The sequence below is a fragment of the Aedes albopictus genome, chromosome 2 (assembly GCF_035046485.1).
Source record: "Aedes albopictus strain Foshan chromosome 2, AalbF5, whole genome shotgun sequence".
In the NCBI taxonomy this organism is placed as follows: domain Eukaryota; kingdom Metazoa; phylum Arthropoda; class Insecta; order Diptera; family Culicidae; genus Aedes; species Aedes albopictus.
Window position 1 is genome coordinate 404,682,545 of NC_085137.1, and position 13,537 is coordinate 404,696,081.

Here is a 13,537-nt window from a genome sequence, read left to right on the forward strand (position 1 = left end):
GGCCAAGCGACCCGAAACCGCATCTGGTATACCTGAACCAATTTCATGGGTTTCCTCCTCCTCTCCTCTTCTTGGCGTAACGTCCTCACTGGGACAAAGCCTGCTTCTCAGCTTAGTGTTCAATGAGCACTTCCACAGTTTTTAACTGAGAGCTTCCTCTGCCAATGACCATTTTGCATGTGTATATCGTGTGGCAGGCACGAAGATACTCTATGCCCAAGGAAGTCAAGGAAATTTCCTTTACGAAAAGATCCTGGACCGACCGGGAATCGAACCCGTCACCCTCAGCATGGTCATGCTGAATACCCGTGCGTTTACCGCCTCGGCTATATGGGCCCTTCATGGGTTTATGGGTATTGGAATTCAAGATGGTGGCCAAAACTCCATTTAACGGCAATGCTGCTTCGGATGCTATGCAATATGGGTATCTATCGATCGGGCTCGATGAGTATAAGTCAAAAATCGATATATGACGCCATTTTTAAATCTAAGATGGTAAGGTAGAGGTTTATTTAGATGATATGGTAGAGGGTAGGACAGAGGATTAGGATTCACGGTAGGGCAGAGGGCAGGGTAGACGGAAGGGTATAGGGTACGATAGAAGGTAGGGTTGCGGATTGGTTAGAGCAGGGGTTTTCAGGCCTTTGGTCTCGCGGTGCACTTTTTGGGAACAAACTCCCACGCGGTGCACTTAACAATAAATTTTAAAAGATTAAATGACAGAAATTTGAAGTTTGTTAAAAATCTGAATGTATTATCTGATCCGAGTTTTGACTCTGACTTATAATTCTAAGATTTTTTGGAATAAATTGTTATCGAAGTTATGATCTGATTTCTGCTAAAATTAGTGTCTGATTAATATCCAAATTTCAGTCAATTCCTTGCGAGACTCTCGACAAAGCTTTGGTATTGATCCCTGAACCACCAGATAACTACATAGTATGAATTTTTGTTAAATATGTATTCTTTTTGAAAGATATCTAAGGAGGTTTGTAGAAAAAAAACGTGCTTTTTTTTCAATATGTTTTTAGAGCGTCTTAACTTTTTTTAAAAATCAGTGGGGGGGGGGGGGTATGCCCAGAAAAATCATAACATCTTCCTTTGTGGTAAATTACTTCAAAGATAATTGGGATGTCCCTGCTAAAATTCTCAGAAATACTAGCCATATTACTTTTGGAATTCTTAGTGAAGTTCTTGATAGTATGTTTCACCATACCTTGAAAGATTATTGGGTTTATTAGAATTGTTGCATATCTAACAAGCCCATTGACATTCTTAGGAAATTCACTAAAAAAGTCATTGTACATTTGCCAGCTTGCCGCAGAGCCGCGGTGCTTTCATTTTCTGCAAGGTTTTTATGAATTTTAGGTTTCAAATGAATAGTTATATAAATAACTGTGCTATCAGTCTTCCACGTTGTTAGTCGGTTTATTAACCTTATATTTTTCATCAAGCTTGTAGCCTGTTCAGAACTGCCGCGGTGCACTTGGCAAGGCTTCGCGGTGCATCAGTGCACGCTGTACCAGTTATGGATACATTTATTAATTTGTGTTCCACTTCGCACTATTTACATGCATTCCTTATGGGATTAGCCATAACTGGTACACTATGACGAAATAGGGGGTCTCCAGTTAGCCTAGTGGTTAAGGCTATGGATCGCCAATCCGGAGACGGCGGGTTCGATTCCCGTTCCGGTCGAGAAAATTTTCTCGACTCCCTGGGCACAGTGTATCATTGTACTTGCCACACAATGTACAAATTCATGCAATGTGACAGGCAAAGAAAGCCCTTCAACTGTGGAAATGCTCAAAGAACACTAAGTTGAAGCGAGGCAGGTCAAGTCCTAGTGGGGTCGTAAAGCCATTTAGAAGAAGAAGAAGAAGAAGAAGAAGAGACGAAATAGGGTGCAAGGAAGCCGAAAATTTAAGGAAAATGATTGATTTCTATCATAATTTGAGCAAATTATGAAGTTTGAATGATTGCAACCATCTTTTGTGAACGTGATCTGTTGTTCACAATTATTTTCTTGTTGATTTGCATAATTAAAGGTTGAAAATCGACTATGGTGAATTTGAGGTACTATAACCATAACTGGTACACTGAGCCTATATCTTTCATTTAAGGGTTGAGCACCTTGACTTTTCGAACATAGATTTTTTGGGATAGTCTAGTGCGAATTATTTTTCTTTGCGTTTGATGTATCACACTAGCGCCTTCTCTTGGCAATAATGCACAGCGCAGAGGTTCGTGAAACACTTTCACCAGGTGATAGTAGTGTGAAGCGGGTGATGGATTTTCACGAAAACTATTCTAGGTGTTACGTCTGTTTGTCTGTGGTCTACCTCTAGGGCCAGGGTAGACGGTAGGGTGAAGAAATGAGATAAGATTAGATGAAATGAGAATTTCTCGAAATCAGGAATTCTTTACGGAATTTCTTCAGGCATTCTCAAGAGCATTCCTCTCGAGTATCTTCCCATGATTCCTCCAGATGTTCCTTCCTGAATTCCTGCAGGAATTGACAGAAGAAGAGAGAGTATTAGAACAAAGCGTGATTCAGAGCTAATGAGAGTGCGAGAATAAAATAATAATGGAGAAACAAGGAGAAATTGGCTTTTTGATACACATAGATATCTGTAGTACACCATGATATCATCTGGCAGTCATTTTCTTATTATGTTTAAGAAGTTATCTTTTTTTATTATAGACGCATACGGATAGATCATACAGATCTAAACGGATTATACGATATTATCTAAGTTGTGCTGAAATAGAGCTTGCAAAGCGATCAGTAGGGCTTCCAATTTTCCCGGGATTCAGCTTCCCGGGAAACGGGAAAAAATATGACCATTTCTCGGGATTTCCCGGGATCCCGGGAAACAGAGAAATTTTGTTTTTTTTTAGCAGAAAATGTATTTATTTTAAAGAAAATCGTTAATCTGATATCATATTTTCCCATTTCTTATTGTAGACTGTGCACAATTTAACAAATCTCGTTCGTAGATATGAGATGTAACACCTTGAAGGACACTCATTCACAAACTAACATTAGCGAGCACTAAAATGGACGTGAATGTGGTACAAAATGAATATAAAGGTGGTTTAAAATTGACAGTAGATTGGCCCCAACAAACATTACCTTGGATTGTCCAGAATAAACAAGGGAAAGGTCTCAAACTTAACATGTTCCAAAAAAAAACATAAAGCGTGTTCCAAAATGAGCATTGAGATGCTCCAAAAAGAAATTGACTGTTCTACCACTCTCGACATCAATAGACCACTTCACGGCGAAATTCTATCTCTTTTACTCCTTCAGAGAGTTTGAAAACAACAGGACCAGTACCTGTCAAATTTGACAGGTGTTGGTCCTGTTGTTTTCTAATTTCTCGTAGGAGAGAAAGAGAACGATTTCTTGATGACGTCACCGTGCAATGGGCAATAGGTAGCTCCTGTATTACTCGTTACCTTTGGTTCAGTGTTGCCAGTTACACTAAGCGTTTCACTGTACGCAAACATTGCTCATTGGCTCGTCAAAGGAGGAATAACAAGTAATATATGAAAAAAATGTCTAAATAATTAGGCAAAATCGCGAATCTCAATGTTAAGACTTTTTCCGGGAGACTTTTTCCGAGCAGAAAGGTAACATAAGCGAAAATCTAAATTTGTACCAACCATATTTATGGCAAAATTTAACTGTTGCAATGCGACATCCGTGTCGTGACACTTTGCAGTAATTTTCACAATGAATGCAAAAAAGTAAACTGTTCGAAAAGTCGGTACAAGATTGCATATAGTACCAACAATATTATTGGAAATACCTCCAAGGCAAGTCACTAGAAATGTATTTAAGAATTTCACCGGAAAAACTCCTGATGAAATCAACAAGAAAACCGCAAAAGATTTTTCACTATAATCTGGAATCTGAATTATCAAATCCAGTACTTTTGAGACAAAAACGGCCTATTTCTTTCAAGAATTTAATCATGAATTCTTCTAAATAAAGTGAAGTACTTCACCAAACATAGCATGAGTTTCATTCCGGCATAAAATTCTAATCCAATTGATCTACCAACAACACTTGATGATGTTCACTGAGACATATTTTTAGATTTTAAAATTGTTTTAAAAAGAAATGAAAAAAAATATGGTAAAATGACAAATCAAACCCCTGAATGCGCATTTTATCCGCTTTCCCCTTCTCCGAAAGGACAAACATATGATGACCTCCGGTGCGTTCTTGTTTTTCATGTTTTGGCTGACATGCGTATTACCTATATTTATGCGTGTGCGTATCGGTGTGCCAACGCGCGCTTTCCCTATACCTATCCATAGGGTTCAACGATGACGAAATTTGTGACTTTGTCGCGATGACCGAAGAGCGTCACGTAGACGTGCGGTTCATAGAGTACATGCCATTTAGCGGGAATCGGTGGGACACCAGCACGATGGTTTCGTTCCGGGACGCCCTCGGGGCCATTCGCGAACGTTACCCGGACTTTGAAGCGCTGGAAAATGGGCCGAACGATACCTCGAAGGCGTACCGAGTGCCGGGCTTCCGCGGCCAGATTGGCTTCATCACGTCCATGACGGAGCACTTTTGCGGCAGCTGCAACCGGTTGCGCATCACGGCCGATGGAAACTTGAAGGTGTGCCTCTTTGGCAACACGGAAGTCTCGCTGAGGGATGCCCTGCGGGCCGGATGCTCCGAGGACGATTTGCGGTGTTTGATATCGGCCGCGGTGAAGCGAAAGAAGAAACAGCATGCAGGTTAGTGGCGATTGGTGGTGCTGCTTGCGTGCGAATGGGGTGGCCCGAAAAGAAGAGACTAATTCTGAAAAACTCAATCCTGATATGACTAAGGTGTGACATAAAAACTTAAATTTGGACAATTATTTGGAGTATTAAAAAAATGGAAAAAAATCGAAAAAGGGGAATGAGCTTAATAGACAGAACAGACAAAAAAGAAGGATAGCTAAAATATGTAGAAAAAACGAAAGAAAAGGACATACTCAGAGCAGACAGAACAAAAAAGACAAAAATTACTTGTGATCCGGTTTCAGAGCAAATATAATAGACGGAGCATAAATATCAAATAGAATAAAAAGAAAACAAAGGACAAACAAATACAACAAAAAAGACATAACAAACAAAACATGGCATAAACTGCAGAATAGGAAAAACAAACAGAACTGACAGCACATATATGACAAATAAACCAGAGAAAACATACAAAAGTAACAAAAGTGCAGAAAACATACAAAACTAACAAAAAGGTAGAACTGGCAAATAGTGTTCGCATATGAAACAAAGAAAACAGGTCGGAATGGCATACAAAACGAACACAACAGATAAAAATAGTCCGAATCAACCAAAAACACAAACCAAAAAGAACGGACAGAACAAGTTCAAAAAGTAGAACAGATAAAACAGACGGTCCACCCTATTTCTCGCACGCATGTAGTGTTATTTAGTGCACCCAAGGGGAGAAAGGGGAGCCGCCAAAGTGTTATTCAAGTGTGGTGAATTCTGTGTTTTGCAGGTATGCTGAACCTGTCGCAGATGGAAAACCGGCCCATGATTCTGATAGGGGGATAGTGAGTGCGCGTGGAAGATAAACCCCTGCCTAGAGTAATGAAAGAGAGACACTACCGTAGAGAGAAGATCGTGTGATAAGACCAGAAACATGTTGCTAGAATACCACCGGTAAGCAGAGACAATATTGTATTGCATAAAACAGTCTTTAGTTTATAAGTTCGTTCATGTGTCGGTCGGAAGGGAACTGTGAATGTTTTGTTTTGGTCTAGTGAATATAGTGACAAGCTTCAATGTGCACGTGGGAAGCGGGGGAATACATTCATAAGTGTTGGCGTCGACCTCGATATACCGGTTAATGGCATGTACATGTGAATCGAATCGCTTGCAGCACTCATTCTCTCATAGTTGACACAACAAATCAATGCACGTGACGACGAACTAACGGACACGATTGGAATATCCATAATGTATTAGATGCGGTGAACGTCTTTAATGAGTTATAAATTCAACTGTGCCTTCCGGTGGGCGACGTTGAGTTGATTGGTGATGTATTCATTACCTGAGGAACAGTAAAACGTTAGACACACGTTGGAGGACTACTATTCAAAATCATTAGATGCACTCCTATGGGAATGGTTATATCCATAACATACTGATTGCAATAAAACCACTCTTTTCATAAACACGAGCATCCCCATAAGGAACCATTTTCATCACGCTAAATTGCAGGATTTTGACCCGATTTATTAATAACGTTCATTTATATTTTTTTTTCAAATGGATAAATTTGAAAAAAAAAAACTATTCAAATAGATACCATAATCTTATAGCAATTCGGAGCGGGCATGATATGCTGGTTAAAGCACGTGGCTATCACGCCGAGAACCTGGGATCGATTCACACTCCTGAGAAACTCACAAAATGTGATTTTTTCCTTCGGCAGGGAAGCAAAACGTGGGTCTCGAGATGAACTAGCCCATTTTTGCTGACTTTAGTTTCCTAAGTAGCAAAATAAGTTTTATAATGTTCTTGAAGGGTCTCTTCAACCCCTGTCTATTAAAACTAAATAATAAATCTAATTGAGCTACGTTAGCACGATAACCCATTCATAAACATTCCCGAATACTAATATCGTTTTTTCTATTAGATCCAGTTTCAACCTGGGTTGGAACTGGATCAGATCACAGTTGCGATCCCAACCTGACATGGGTTCACTTTTACTGCAATTTGTTCAACGTTTGTATGTTTACACATTTTTATTCGATACAGTTCCAACTCAGATTCCCATACTTAATGGTCTTGAAAAGTTGATGACAAGGAATCTCTTAAAACCTTTTGCTCTTTCCCAAGATATTCTTTAGAGTTACAGTGCGAGAAATAAGTATAAAGACAGAGCTGTTTTCCATACAACATAATCATGTTTGAGGATCAAAATCTCTATTTCTAGCGATTCGATTGTAATGAAATGCTGGCTGCCACTACAAAATAGAAAGAATTTCAGCTAGTATTATGATTTATGAATCATCATCCATGCAAATGTTTACATTGACTTTTCAGATTCAAATATAAAGACACTATGTATTTCCATACAAAAAGTGTCTTTATATTTTTTTGAATCTGAAAAGTCAATGTAAATATTTTCATGGATGATGATTTATAATACTAGCTAAAATTCTCGTTATTTTAAGGTTGCAGTCAAAATTCCATCACAATCGAATCGCTAGAAACAGAGATTTTGATCTTCAAACATGATTATTTTGTATGGAATTCGGCTCTGTCTTTATACTTATTTCTCGCACTGTAGTGATTTTATTATTCCCGATTACATATCCGTTCTCAACTGATAATATATACAGGGGATACTCAAAATAACTGGGACAGGTAAAATTTTCACTTTCAAAAAATATTCAACTCTCTGTAGCTTTTCGAAAAGGGCATCAAATATTCTCAAATTTTTACTGTAAGTTCATCAACTAATTGTGTATCAGTAGTTCAAATTTGGAAAAGATCGGGCCATTCTTCACGAAGTTATAAAGATTCTAGAAAAAGGTATAATTATCCGATATCCAACTTTGAGCTGTTATATCTCCGGATTGAATGAACCGAATGCAATGAAATTTTGATCATTTATGACTAATATAATAAGCTTTGAAAAACAGTTGACTTAATTTAAAATTATTAATAAGAAAAAAGGTTATTGTGATTTCATTTATTCTATGTTTTTTTTAGTAAATGTATCTATTTTTCATATGCGTCCCATTACTTTTTCAATTTAATGCCGGCTATTTGGTTGCTTTCTTTTGAAACATAAATATATTCAAGTCAATTAGAGGGAATTTTAATGAACTATAATTGCTATCTCGAATTTTGAAACGATGATGAAGTTTTGGATAAATTGGTGTTATATTAGAAAAATAATCTAATCGTTATAATTTTCTTTCGTGTAAAGAATTTTAAGTTTAGTCAAATGTTTTCAATAGCTCATTATGTGAGTCATAAATGATCAAAATTTCATCGCATTCGGTTCATTGAATCCGGAGATATAACAGCTCAAAGTTGGCTATCGAATAATTATATCTTTTTCTAGAACCTTTATAACTTCGTGTAGAATAGTCCGATTTTTACCAAATTTTGACCACTGATACACAACTGGTTGATGAACTTACAGTAAAAATTTGAGAATATTTTATGCCCTTTTCAAATAGTCACAGCGTGTTGAACATTTTTTGAAAAGTGAAAATTATACCTGTCCCAGTTATTTTGAGTATCCCCTGTATACTGTTATTCAAGGAGATGTTTCTGAAGATACTTATTAGAATCTATTAAAACGGTTCCCAAATTCAAATGTTCTTGTATACGGAACGAAGTTTAATTGGAGGGATTAATCCAAGGTCACAAACGAGGTAGACACTTCGTCTGCGATCCGAATACTTGATTTTGATCCATCCAGCGTTGCGTATGTCAGCCTAATTGATTTCGCCGGAAAGCCATGTTCTGACATTATCTGCCAAAGCTCATTTATTTTCACTGAATCGTTCGCTGCTTTAAAATCGATGGACATGGTGAGTCTCCAAGTTATTATATTGCCAAAATTTATCTAGAATCATCTGCAAGTTAAACATCCGTCGTTGATCGACCTTCACGAAAATAAGCAAGATATTCGCCGACGAAGGACTCCTCAAGAAGTCTCAGTCTGTTGAACAGGAAAAGGGTAATTCCTCTATAGGGTTGTGGACGTATTTTGGCCCAGGGCAGGTATTTTAACCTTGGGAGTTTTATTCATTTTATCATATAAACTCTACAAATTCTTGCCAAATTTTTATTGGAAGTTCCAATAATAATTTGCCAATATTCCAATAATAATTTGATAAAATTTTGTAGAGATTATATGATAAAATAATAAAACTCCCAAGGTCAAAATATCTGTCCCGGGCCAAAATACGTACACTTCTCTTAGTCAGTGCCCTTTCTTGTAGATTGGACATATGAGGCCATCCAAGCTGAAGCTGGTGGGAAATCTTCATTATCCCACATTGTGACATCTAGTGGATGTCTTGATGTAGCTGCCCACTTTCGTTCCCAAAAAGTTCGACCGGGATCTCCTCCTTCCCAGCAGCCTTAATCTTTTTCAGCTTAAGGGCCTTCTTAACCTCATCCAATGCTGATTGTTCTTCTGCTTGAGCGTTATCCATTATGGTAATACTGTTCCTGGGTGCCCCTTCCACCTGGTTGCCACCACTGTTTTGTCTGTCAGCAAATTTCCTTCCCGGTCATTGCACATGGTCGAAAGAAACTTTCTCTGCCGATCTTCGCATTTTACATCTCCGATTACTATTTTGACATCTTGTTTTGGGTACTTTCCGTAGGCCTTATCAAGGCTCTCAAAGAACTCATCCTTCATGTCATCGGGTTTATCGTTCGTTGGCGCATAGATGCTGATCATGCTGTAGCTGAAGAATTTGCCCCTCATTCTCAACACACAGAATCGGTCGCCCATCGGCCGGTTTTTTCTGAAATATTTTCTAGGGTAGTTCTTGAAAGAATAGTTCTCTGCATTGTTTACATATTCCCAGAATAGACTCTTCAGAAATCTCTTAGACAATTTTTGTGGACATCTGCTAAATGTAGTGCAGCGAAATTTTTTTCCACTGCAAAAAGCTTTCAGAAAGTTTCATGGAAAATATTTATGAAACTTTTCAAAAACTACTGTAGAGAAAGCTCTAGAATTGCTACAAAAATATCCTAAGTTTCCGGTATAAACTTATTAGAAATCATTTGTCAGACATAACCTCAGCTACTTCTTATTGAAATTTACAAAAACAACCTTAAATTTACAGAAATTCCGTAAAACTGATTCTGATCGCAAGATATTCACGAAAGCTAAACTCATTACGAGTACTGACTTTGGATTCTTTTCTAACAAGATCCATAATTGGATGATTAATATTCCTCCATTGTTCTATTTATAATTACACTGTTTGACAAAATAAACTTTTTTTGATCATTAGTAGAAAAAAACTCCATGGGAAATGTAGAGAATGCTGCACTCTTAAAAACTTTATTTGTAAGCTTGATTTTAAATATACGTATTTACAGGTACAGTGGTGCTCATTCTGCGGCCCGCGGGCCGCATGCGGCCTTCTAAGCCTAAAGATGTGGCCCGCGGAGTACTTTAAGACGAATTGAAATTTTTGAACGATTATTTGAAATAACTTGTTGAATTTATTAAGAAATCAAAAAAAAAAATGCTGATCAATTTTCACAGTATTGAACACAAATTAAATGATATATAAACAAAAAGAATAATCCGTTGTGGTAAAATTCGAAATCGCAACTCCGAAATATTTCGGCATTTCAGCTAAGTCACGAAGCCAGTTTATAGTTATTTATAAGTGGTACGAATCAAATGAAAGATTGTTAAAAATGTTATCTTGAATCATTTAAAAATTAGTTGCAGTTTTTAAGCGCAGTCAATGCAACGCCGAGCAAATATTTCACATTTCGCCTTTCCGAAGAACATAAAAACACAAAGCACGAAGTTTTTGACAAAATTCTCAACATATCTCAATTTGGTTGCCAATGTTGTTTAATTTTCACTGTTTGTTTAAATTTCTATTATAAGACTCACACATTTTTCGAAATAAAACTTACGAATCCAATTTGTATTTTCCAAGTGAAACTCCTGAACGAACTTAAAGAAAAAAATCTCAGGCGAGATTCATAAAGCGTCTCCTGTGCCCTTTTGGAGAAACTTTGGGATACATTTTTGGAGAAACTCCAGGAAACATTATTGGAGAAAAATTTTAAGCAACTCTAAGCGAAATATATGGAGAAACTCAAATCATTCTAGGAGAAATTATTGGAAACGATTAATGAGGAATTCCTGAAGTAACTTCAGGGCAGTTCCAAATGCAAATCTAAGAGGAGTTCATGGAGGTGTTCCAAGAGAATTCTAGAAAAACTAAAAGAAACTTCAAGAAATTGAGCAACTCCACAAGAAATTTCAGGAGAAAATCCAACAAACCTTTTTGGAGCGATTCAAAAGAAATTCTTGTAAAAGCTGCTTGACAAGTTCTTGAAATGGCTTCAAGGCAATTCTAGGGGCAACTTCTAAATTGTTTGTTTGAATTTCAAACTTATGAATCTAAATTGAACTCCACGAAGGGCAATAGATTATAAAGTTTGACCCTTACACAAGTTCTGAACAGCTCAGATTTTTAATAAATATGCTTTAGGATTTTTTTTTTTGTTTTTGTGCATCGATGTTTTATGCGGCCCGCAGGTCGACCCCGAATTGCAAATTTGGCCCGCGGTATCCTCCAGCCTGAGCACCACTGACTTAAACATTAGCAATCAACAACAACATCTTGATTAACCTACATCTTTAAAATAAAACTCCGATTTTTTCACAGATGTGAAACTTAGCTTGAATAAATAACTATTTTAAATTTCAGCCTATTTTACGACATTTCGTTTGTTTGATGGGGCTGCAAAACGGTGAGTAAAAAAAGGAGAGCGTCCAACTGACAGAAAGTGTATTATATACCCCTCGATCTGATCTAGACAAGTTTGAGAATCAGTAATTATCTTGTCTGAAATGTGTGGATGAGCATTTCCGGTATCAACACTATATAAGCGATTGTAAACCATTGTACGTTCTCTTTCCCGTTCTGGTCGTCTAATAAAGCAGTTGTAAGTAAACCCCGTAGTTCAGATTTATCAGTGGCGGCGAAGGTAAATCACGTGGTGTCGTGAGGTGAAGAAACGTGAAGAAAAATGTTGGCGGAAGGTTCAAAGAAGATCATAGGTGAAGAAAGTGCGAGTGTCGGTGCGAAGTTAATCGGGTCCTTGGATAATTTTGTGCCGAGTGCGGATTTCGACGACTACATGGAGCGGGCCGAGAATTTCTTCGAACTGAACGGTATAACGGACGGTACGTTTAAAAGAAAGTTAATCGTCCATTACATTGGCCTACCCGCGCTCAGGAAGTTGAATCAGTTGTTGTACCCGAAGACACATAAGGACGTAACGTACGAAGTGGTTGTGACAAAACTAAAAGCGTATTTCAGTCCGAAACGGAATCGTATCGCGCAGTCGGTTGATTTTTTTAAACGTAATCAGCAAGAGTGGAGCTACAGGCTTTGTCTAAACATTGTGAGTTCGGGGACTTTCTGGACAAAGCATTGCGTGATAAATTCATTGCTGGTATCGCGAGTGCAAAAATCCAAGGGGAATTGATGAATAGTGACGACAATTCGACGTTCGAACAAGCGGTGGCGAAGGCCAAAGTGTTGGAGCAGATTGAAGAAGACATGACGAAAATGAAGGTGAAGAGCGGTGTAGTGAATCGAGTGAACACGAATGCCGGAAGTTATGCGAGAAGAGACCGAGGAAGGAGCCGGGAACGATCCGGATACAAGGGTCGAGGAAACTCTGCAAATCGGGGCCGCAGAGATTCCAGGCCACGCCAGGGATCAAGCAAGAAGAGATCGACGATCAGGTGCTTCAACTGTTCCAGGATGGGCCACATCGCGCGGTTCTGTCGATTCCCGAAAGAGCGGTTGAATTCGGCGGCCAGCGTGACCGACGACGATGAAACGAGCGTGAGTTCGGACGGCAGCAGACCACGTGCTATCAACCACGTGGCATCGCAGGCGCTATTTCACGAGCTTTGACTAGATGGTAAGTGCATTTGTTTTGAGGTAGATTCAGGAGCTAGTTACACAATTATGTCAGAAAGTGAGTATAAGAGACATTTTGCCCAACATCCGCTTAGGAATACTGAGATACAATTAGTGGTCATGACCGGTGAAAAATTGGTGATAATGGGGGCGCTTAAGGTTGATGTGTAAAAGCCTAATGATGATAAGGTTCACTCGTTGGATGTGGTAGTCGTTAAAAGAAAGAACAACAAAAGTTTTGTGTCGTTGTTAGGGCGGAATCGGCTGGACGTTTTGTACCCCGGCTGGAGAGATCGGTTTGTTAATGCGATAAGTGGTAGTGAGAACCGGGAGTTAGATAGAGAGCGAGAAGTACTTTTGTCGCAGATTCGATCTAGATATGATGAGATTATAACGAGGAGTCTAGATAAACCGATCGATGGATTTATGGCAGAGATATATTTGAGGGATGATGCACGTCCGGTCTTCTACTGGGCCAATGAGGTACCATATGCGTTGAAAGAGAGAGTGAGTGATGAGTTGGATCGTTTGGTGAGAGAGAATATTATCAAACCGGTGAAGAGAATGGATTGGGCTACGCCGATAGTGGTAGTCCCAAAGAGTGATGGCAATATTAGGCTTTGTGTGGACTGTATTTTTTTTTTTTTTTTTATTATTAGTGGCCTCTTGTTTCCATTATTTGGCCATGTTTGATCGGAAAATACTTTACATATCAATGTTACAATTTATAAAGAAATTTGCAATAGTTTTTAGTAACTTAATGTTTCTACTACAGAGTATTAATTGCAAGTCCGGAAATGCTCCTTCACTGACGATCTCTGTCC

The 13,537-nt window shown here is 38.4% G+C and overlaps 1 protein-coding gene across 3 annotated transcripts in view; it reads left to right on the forward strand.

Annotated features, from left to right (window-relative positions):
* LOC115253570 (molybdenum cofactor biosynthesis protein 1) overlaps nucleotides 1–13,537 on the forward strand; it is a 62,373-nt gene that overhangs the window by 38,091 nt on the left and 10,745 nt on the right. The window contains exons 4-5 of one of the 3 annotated variants that reach the window (XR_009997962.1): nucleotides 4,330–4,764; nucleotides 5,537–5,700. The exons of the other annotated variants lie outside the window; for them this stretch is intronic. The gene's annotated coding sequence lies outside the window, so the exon portion shown is untranslated. The remainder of the gene's footprint in view (nucleotides 1–4,329; nucleotides 4,765–5,536; nucleotides 5,701–13,537) is intronic. 3 annotated transcript variants of the gene reach the window in all.